Source organism: Adiantum capillus-veneris, chromosome 8, assembly GCF_014529385.1.
Source record: "Adiantum capillus-veneris isolate H3 chromosome 8, ASM1452938v2, whole genome shotgun sequence".
NCBI classification, from domain to species: Eukaryota; Viridiplantae; Streptophyta; class Polypodiopsida; order Polypodiales; family Pteridaceae; genus Adiantum; species Adiantum capillus-veneris.
The window spans coordinates 45,945,652-45,954,286 of record NC_140938.1 but is presented as its reverse complement, the minus strand read 5'-3'; the positions used below and the strand labels follow the sequence as shown (position 1 = coordinate 45,954,286).

The 8,635-nt window shown below is 43.3% G+C and overlaps 1 non-coding gene across 1 annotated transcript; it reads right to left on the bottom strand.

The window, feature by feature from the left end:
* Positions 1-4,180: 4,180 nt before the first annotated feature.
* Positions 4,181-4,304, bottom strand: LOC147452066 (U5 spliceosomal RNA). Its single transcript, XR_015189045.1, has one exon. It is a non-coding gene; the product is annotated as a U5 spliceosomal RNA (small nuclear RNA).
* Between the last annotated feature and the right edge of the window lie 4,331 nt (positions 4,305-8,635).

Genomic DNA, 8,635 nt, shown 5'->3' with positions numbered 1-8,635 from the left:
AACCCTTGCCAATCCCTAATTCACCATGGGAGAGCATATCCATGGATTTTATCTTTGGATTGCCTAAGTCTATCCATGGGAATATGGAAATATGGATGATAGTAGACAGGTTCAGTAAACAAGCTCATTTTATACCTGTCAAAAAGGCTATCAAAGCCCATCAAATGGCAACCCTCTTCATTTCACAAATTTTCAAGTACCATGGCTTGCCAATGGCCATAGTGTCAAATAGAGATCCTAGAATGACCAGTAATTTCTGGAAGGGTCTCTTTGAGGATTTAGGGACAAGGCTAAACTTCTCTTCGGCCTATCATCCACAAACGGATGGCCAAAGTGAAATAGATAACCTAACCATTCTCAATCTACTAAAAGCCTATGTAACGGAAGTAGATCAAAGATCCCAATGGGAGAAGTACTTACCCTTAGTGGAGTATGCTTACAATAACACTGTACATACTTCCACGGGAAAAGCACCTTTCGAGGTAATTGAGGGAAGATCAAAAAGTCCCTTGCCACTTAAGGTACATGGGCAGATGAGTATAGCCGAGACCTACAAGAATCATTCCAAAAGATTAAGGATGCTATCTCTATCTCACAGCAAAGGCAAAAGGTTGTTGCTGACAAGCACAGAAGGGCCCAAGCCTTTGAAAAACACGATTGGGTCTTGTTAAAGTTTCCCAAGGCTCGATTAAGGCACACAACGGGCAAGAATCCTACGGGCCACCAAAAGTACTATGCTAAACTAGCAAAAAGGTACTTTGGTCCCTTTCAGATTCTTAGGCCAATCAATGAGATGGCCTATCAACTCAAGTTGCCCATTCATTGGCTCATAAACAACGCTTTCCATGTGAGCCTATTAAAGCCTTACAAAGAAGAGCCACCTCAAGAACCAACTATTGAAGACCCGCCGGAGATCGAGGACCAAGAGGAGGTGCTGCAGCCCGAGTCCATTCTCCGACATGAAGACAAGGTGCTAAGAGGCGGTAAAACTATCCGACGATATCTTATTAAGTTTAAGAATTATCCTTTTGAAGATGCTAGATGGATGCAAGGCATACAATTAAAGGATAACCTAAACCTTGTCAATGCTTACAATGCTTCCCAATGAGTAAGCAAATGTACAAAATGTTAAAAATGAACAAAGTTTTTGTCTTATAAGACTTTCTTTTTCTTTATTGTGCACAAAAATGAAGTAGTATGCATGCTTAGATCAAGTTTGCGGAGACGACGTCTCCCAAACACCAAGTAGAGCTTGGCACTCTATTATGGAAGACTGATAGGACTAATGTACAGACATGCTTGCGGCAGCCTAAGGCTCTCAAGCGCCAAATGGAATAGTCATCCATTGTGGAATGATGTCGTAGGGTAACATAGGGATCCTCTACCCGCTAAGAAAAGGACTCATGAATATGCTTTATCTTCTCTACACCATAGTCGAGGACGACTATGATTTCAAGAGAGAGGTAATGTCATAATAATCAATATCTAATTCTCCTAAATGATTTTCTCATATTAAACTGATCATTTAATGTGGGGAAGTGCCAAGGGAGAAAAGGCTAGAATATTGGTTAATCTAGCAGACCGGCCACAATAGGGATCCAAAGGAGAGAAAATAGGGATCCAAAGGGGGGGCCATCTGCAAAAGAGCCATGTGCAACAATGGGCTAAAAATACCCTAAGGTTCAGCCCATTAAGACTTCCAAAATGCTAAGGTTCCAAAATTCAAAGGTTGTGTCCAAAGGGAGCCCTTCTTCTAGGGGATGAGAGAGAAAGCCACACACACACACATAGAGGCTCCCTTTACACAAAGGGAGTGAGTGACACATGTGACCTCCCTAGGCCAGATGCCCACAAGGTGTGCCCAGTTTCTATTGGATGACCCTTGAAGTGGACCAATGAGAATTAAGCTAGAGTAAATCTAGTTTAATTAATTTAAAAAACATTTAATAAAAGAAACCAATGAGAATTAAGTCTCCTAGAAGACTATTGGGCAGTCTCACAAGGGGTCCAATGAGCATTCAGGAGCCAATGGCAATTCTGATTTCTATTGGCCAGGAGGCAAAGGGGTCCAATGAGAGTTTAGTGTTTGTTTCATTTTTAATTACCTAAAGCTCTCACAAAAGGGGAAAGGGGACACATGTCAGAAGGCTATCACTTATGCTGCTTAATAGTCATTGGCTTGACTTGGGGAGAGCCAATGAGGGCTCAGCAAGAGCAAATAGCAAGAGGGATCGCCAAGAGAGGAGGGGGCTGATTTTTGCAAGGATTATCACACACACACTCACACAATCTCATGTGTGAAGAAAGAGAAGACTATCTCTTCCCAAGCTTTAATGGAGAGCTCATCACCTACTCCAAGCTTGTGAGATAGAAGCCTACATCAACACACTCTTGGCATGTGGATGCAAATCCAACCAACAGCAAGGCTTCAATGCATGCTCATTCTCCACTTTTGTTTTCGAGGACGAAAACTCTTCTTAAGGGGGGAGTAATGTCAGGACAAGGGTCCTACGGGGCAAGGCCCAACCTAGGGGGTCAGGGACCTATGCCAAGGGCCTGGACGGGACCAATGTGGACTGCGGATCCGCTTAGGGCAAGAGCTAGGAGCTAGGCCTATATAAAGGGCGGTAGGGAGGGGGATCCTACGTCTTAGTCTCCTAGGTCTTACATTGGATCTCACACCACCTGGTGAGATTTCTCTGTCATGAGCAATAAATAGCGATTGCCGAGATGACAAATGTAGGGCAAGGGCCCACCAAATCCCAACCGATAAGTTTGAATGGGACAATTAACCTTGACTGGAGCTTACTCTCCATGCATGTTGTGTGGGTCATTGATTTTTTGGCGAATTGTGCATGCTTTGAGATGTGTGGATTCTGGATTGCATGACTTAGGCCAGTAATAGGACAATGTTGATGTTGTCGAGTACTTTGTGAAACCCTAGATGCCCAAATATGTAGTACTGAATGTAAAGTTTGTCAAACTGTTTGGGTATGTGGATTCTTGCAAGGTGGTCTTGTTTGACGCAGTACATGATGTGATCCTAACAATCTGCTGTAAGCTCCTAACAATCTCTTGTATCTTGTTGAAATTGTTGTAAGGTTCTAAGTACTGCCTGTTGTATATGCTCTACCCGTGACTAGCCATCGATGACATAATTAGTGATGCCCTTTCAATAGTTGAGCACTAGCAAAGCTATTCCTCATCATTCGCCTAGGCTTGAGAGATGCACCCATTGCTATGTAACTGCTGTTGTGTACAGCCTTTTCTGGGATTGGCGGCGGCCATTGTAGGGTATTGCCCCGTTGCCAACAATGCAATAGGCCTTGGGGGCATCTGCCAAGGATCAAAGTTATGCAACAACGCTAAGTACATCCCACCAGGGCATCCCGAGCATGCCTCCGTGCTGGCAATAGCATCGGCTGAGAGGAGCTAGTAGGCAAGGCAAATCTGAATCCAACACACGCTTTCTAAGCGTAGAGACAAACACCACAAAAAGTCCTTCCTCACCTGATCAAAGTCATGCAACTCCCACGAGGGCATCTCGACCATACCTCCCTGCTTGCAATAGCTTCGGCTGAGAAGAGCTAGTGAATCCAACACACACTAGACCAATCTCTAAGCGTAGAGACAATGCACCACAAAAAGTCCTTCCTCACCTGATCAGTTTAGTAATCCAACAGGATACTAGGGGACCCTCTAGTCATCTCATTCATGACATCCAGGGGGCTTCTCGTCGAGACCCTCTCATTGATGAGCTCCCAAATATGCATGCTCAGGAGAAAGCTGCATCAAGCAATTGGACCAGACAATCCTCTCCCCAAAGCATGTAAATTCTAACATAAAAAGTACAACACTTCAAGCAATCAATTAAAAGAAGCAGATCGGACTTCTCCTTGAGGGATTCAGCAACGCTCCACAAGCATTCATGGTGTTTGCCTTTGATTGTTGAGAGAGTAGGCAATTACAGCAGTGTCTTGAGGTATGCCCCATGTGGAAAGGACAAAGAAGATCACGTGCAAAGTAAGGGCGTGCCTCCAAATCAGATCATGAACACTTGCATCTAGTCCCTACTGCACAGCAACGGCACAGCATCTTGATAGCTTAGTGGAGGGTCAACAGGCTGCCTGAGGAAGACGATGGTGCATGATGTAACTTCAAAATGGAAGATTGAGAGGGGCCCCCTCGCAGAGGAGGAAGCCCTTGCCAAAAATTCAGAGTATGGTGCTTCATCTGGGCCGAGCACACGGTATTCTTTAGTAAAAGGCGAAAGAATAGTTCGCTCTGTGCTCAACCCGCACCTTAACCCAGGAAGGAGCAGGCCTCAGCCTTAGTGGTGCAACAACCTTGCGCCCCCCGCATGTGGGATATTATAGACAGCACCACGTCCACTTGCCCGCATGCTGGATATGATGGACAATACCACGAGCATGCTGTGCACCCTTCTCTTCCCCTTCATTTGCACCCCTCAAGAATGCTCACATGCCACACATCAAACCCTCACTTCACATTTGTTCAAAGCAACCCATAGCTTCTTGGCCCTACCCAAAAATCATTCTCAGTTGTGTCTTATTATTCTCATAAATTTCACTACCATATGTCAGCACAGCCGCATGACTCTAGTACGCTCTACACACTTCCCTACATCTCTTCACAATCTTTTCCCTTGTCAATATCTCCTATTTGGCCCGTATTCTATATCCCTCACCATGATATGGTATTGATGACTGTGAACACACTTCGGACCATTGGGGCACTTGCGTGTGCATTCCTGTAATCCCATCTCCAACATTTGTTATCAGAGTAGACTTTGCAATTCTTCTTCTTCCCCACATTTTTGTACATCTTGCACTCCCATTTCCAACATTTGGTACCATCGCAAACTTCCATATCCCGAGCAGCATTGCCAACACCCTCCTGGTTCACTTTCTCATATCATAGTGATATTTGATGAGCATTTTCATGGGGATAAGAACTTTGGAAGGGCTCATAGAGGTCTCTATTTCCAAAATTTTAATGTAGGCTCTATCATTCTTAACCTCTTTACTTAACATGCGGTATCAACACTTCCATTAGTCTAGGTTTGGATCTTGAAGGCTAGTTGCATGGGCATACACTCCCCATGCTACGTCACCCAAACTATCTCTTTCTTGCTTGGATGGTTGCTATTCATACCTCTTGCATTGCATTTTTAGGTTTCGTTTTCGCATAATAAGCCTTGGATTGATTGTTGGATGTGTGAGCATTGGATCCCAGTTTTGTAGCCTCAATTTCGAGCCCACCGTAGCCCCAGTTCTCTGCAAAATTTTGCGTGTGCAAATAATGCCTGACCATATGAGCCCCCTCATGCCCTATTTGGACCTTATTTGAGCTCCCATAGCTCTCGGGGTTGTAGAGTCGATTTCAAATAATCTTGTGTGTGTTGTTTCAACAACGTAACGAGAAAGGAAGCTTCACTTACGAAAGAAGATGCTCTATTCTCTGGGGGGCAATTGATTTTGGGTTCAACTCTTGCTTACTGTAGGGTGGTCTACGTTTGCAGGTTCTTTTGCTTTTACAGGTCCTTTGCATTGCAGGAGTTTACATCCAAAGAGCTCGGATTGAGCTTGTTAGTTCTCTTGTTTTGTGCAATATAAGGTTTGCTCTCGGTGAAGAGAGTGTGGGCTGAAAATTTCAGCAAATTTATGCGCATACGCTCAGAACATCTTGTAAATGTATGCACTCTTGTGGACTCTAAAGATTCAAGAGTGGATTCATCACAAGTTATGTGCATTGACTTGTGCCCTTCGGCAGATTTTGGAAAGTGTGGTGCATGGATTTGCAGAGAGTTTTGCAAGCATTTCTAGCATGATTGTGAGCTGGATTTTCAGCTGATTTGGATGCTCATTTGATACACATTTGGTGCATGCTTGACGCTTGTTTGTATTGCCTTGTGTGCGCTTTTCCGCGGATGATATTCTTTGCCTTGAAATGGCATATGTGGAGTGATATTTAGTTGTCAATTTCTGCCATATTTTGGTTGCTTTGCATCCAGGTTTATGCTAGTATATGCCTTGCTTGTAGAGTGTGGTTGATGCACTTTGTGTTTCGGATTAGAAGATTGTTTTCTAGGTTCAAGGAGTTGAGACTTTGGGGCTGCTCATGTATGCTTGAGTGCAGATGTTACGCATGATTTTCTCATGGTTTTGAGCATGTTTATGGCATGTATGGTTTTCATGGTTAGATAGCCAAGACACTGTCAAAACTCTGACGTATTTTTCTTTTGATTTTATTTGTTTATGCGCATGGTGTGTAGTCACGTTTCATTACATGTGGCACTCAGTAATTGCTTTGCCATAGTGCTTCGACATCACATTGTGAGAGTGTTTGCTCACAAGATTATGTCATTTGACATATATGCGGTAATCTCTTCAGAAGGGAGATTGTTGATGATAGATTCATCGGTTATCGCATAGTGCTCTTGGATTCGAGCGGAATTTTTGGCATCATTTGAGCGATTTGCCTCACTTGTTTTGCTACATTGATCGCCATATTTTCTGGCAGTTCTCTTGGACAGATTATGTTATATTTTGACAGTACTTGGTGTGTGAGTTAGCTTGGCTTTGGCTATTCAGTTGATCGATTTGTGCTTGATCTTATCACAAGTTATCACCATAATTTTGGCATGTACATCATTGTCAGGGTTTATGCTTTTTCATACGAAGTTTGATGGTTCAAACTTTGAGCATTGGAAAGCATGTATGCATGATGCATTGACTCAATTGGGCCAAGTGTTGCCACGACAGGGCATGGATGCTAGGCCAGAGTCTATGACTGATGATGAGTGGGAGGACTTGAACGAGCTTGCATGTTCGACGATCATGTTACACCTTGATGAGTCTATCTATCGCATTGGTTTGGATGCATGTACAGCTAGAGATTTATGGCAAAGATTGTGCAATGCTTTTGGCACAAATGAGTCTAGAGAGATGTCTACAGTCAAAGGATGATCTTGAAGACGTAGGGATGTTGTGTGTTAACATTGTGTTCATATAGGGCATGTACATAGGCGTTGTTTTTGGTGGATGAGGCGGCACAGGAGACAACACAAGAGAGATGCTATCACTTTGGATGATGTGGGAGAAGATGTAACGTATGTGGCTATGCATGACGAAGATGTTGACTTTGCTTCCATGTTTACTCCTTACTTTCTTATGTCGGCTTTTGATGACACATTACCTTTGCATTGGATACTAGACGTGAGTGCTAGATTTCACGTCACGCCGAGTCGTTAGTGGTTTAGCATATATGCTAGTGGTATGCTTGGACATGAGTGTCTAGCTGATGGTTATGTGCATGACATAGATGTGAAAGCTAGATTTCACGTCATGCTGAGTCGTTAGCGGTTTAGCATATATGCTAGTGGTATGCTTGGACATGAGTGTCTAGCTGATGGTTCAGTGCATGACATAGTTGGTGCAGGAGATGTCATATTATTGTTGTCGAGTGGTGCATCATACATGTTGCAAGATGTACGCCATGTGCTAGGTTTGACGCAGAGCTTGATCTCTATGGTCAGTTACGAGACAGTGGATGTCAGGAAGTGCTGGACGAGCACAATTTCAAATTGCATCATGGGCAGCTAGTCTTAGCGAGAAGTGCTAGTGTTGGTACCATTCATGTGATGCGAGTACGTCACGTGCAAGACGGCACAATCTTTTTGAGTATGTAGCCATGCAGAGAGACGAGGCATGTCTCCTTTGCGGATAGGTTGCATGATGATCTAGTTTGTGAGCATGTTGAGACAAGTGTGTCTTGATCTCGTGCACTTCACATTTAACAAGTGCCTCTTGATATATTGTATGTCATGTTTGTCCATCCCGATAGCCTAAAACCCTCTCAAGTTTGTGGGGTATCTTTGGTGGCTCTATCAAGGCCACCAATATTTGGGAAAACTATGTTCTCCAACTTAGAAAATTGATTTCTGCAATTTGATAAAATGAAAGACACGATGTACTTGAAAACTCTCCTGTAACTCAAGTTTATACATTGCATCCCCAATCTTCTTATGGATCCTGAAAGGACCAAAATATCTAAGAGAAAGTTTGTCACGCTTTCCCATTTTCATGGTTTCTGACTTCAGACGGACCTTTAGGAATACAAGGGCACCTTCTGCAAAGGTCACTTTTATGTCTTATTCGTTTGCATAAGTTTTAGCGCGATCTTGTGCGCTACGAATTCTCTCATGTCTAGATTTGAATCTTCTCCTTCTCTAGGCATACAACCATAGGAGATCTCAACTAGAAACCATAAATCAACACGAATGGTGTAAACCTAGTTGTTGAATGTTTGGACCTACTATAGGAAAATTTCAATAAGGGTAGATATTCTTCCCAATTAGATTGCTTCTTACTTATGGTTAACTTGAGGATGGCATTCATATTGTTTATCTTATATTGATTCATGGGTCGAGCTTTTCAGTCATGTAGGTGCATGGTCGAGGACTGGGTGATCGTTGATGAGAGGCACACCACAAACTTATTTAGAGAAGAAATTAGTGTTGATTGGTCGAATGTGGACGCCCGCTTGTGAACGTCCCCACAAAAGGCCTTGTCACCTAGGTTTTCTTCATTCTCAAAATATTGATGCAATGCTC